At 34.4% G+C, this 681-nt stretch overlaps 1 protein-coding gene across 1 annotated transcript in view; it reads left to right on the top strand.

The window, feature by feature from the left end:
* Window positions 1-681, top strand: part of LOC105449750 — a 4,326-nt gene that overhangs the window by 580 nt on the left and 3,065 nt on the right. The window lies entirely within an intron of this gene.

Below are 681 nucleotides of genomic sequence, written 5' to 3'. Positions count from 1 at the left end.
AATTTTTTTTAGGGATTTAAAGACTTAGAAAATTTTGTTCAAGCAGAAGGCAAAAAATTTATAAGTACTTAAGTGAAAATTCGAAAAATATTTGGAACATTGAGAGATCCATTTAGCACGAAAGAGCGAACAAATAGCTACTTAAAAATATAAAAATTAAAATAAATTTCATTGTATTTTGCTGAAAAATAGCATATTAAATATAGTTTTTGACAGGTCATCGAAATGATTGATTCTTTTTTCATAATAACGCTTATGCGAATGGTAACAGTGATATTTTGTCCAATTTGTCAGTATATAATTAACATTTCGGCATTTATTCGAGACTTTCTGGATCGTTACATACCGGAAGCGTAGAGCACATTGCACAGTGGGAGAGCCCTGTAGCTTACGCTTACCGCGCGATATAAAATTAGCGAAAACAAATCAATTAAAGCTAAAAATAATTTAAATCAAGAACAGCGCGATAGATTGACGCGTGATAAGGTGTTTTCAGACATCAAGAAATAAGAATAATTATACCCTAAAAGTGTCTGAACACATCGTTCCGTATACGTATAGAGCCGCTGACGTAGCTCTGACGTCAGAAGGTTTGCGCGCGAAGACGCAAAGCAAAAGTTTTGTCCGAATGCAGTAAGCAAATGGTTAGATGAAAGAGAGGCCGGAAAAGTATTGACCGAC

The sequence above is a fragment of the Wasmannia auropunctata genome, unplaced genomic scaffold, assembly GCF_000956235.1.
Source record: "Wasmannia auropunctata unplaced genomic scaffold, wasmannia.A_1.0 LD336074.1, whole genome shotgun sequence".
Taxonomy (NCBI): Eukaryota; Metazoa; Arthropoda; class Insecta; order Hymenoptera; family Formicidae; genus Wasmannia; species Wasmannia auropunctata.
Note: the sequence above shows the minus strand (reverse complement) of the source record. Positions and strands in the feature narration are given on the sequence as shown.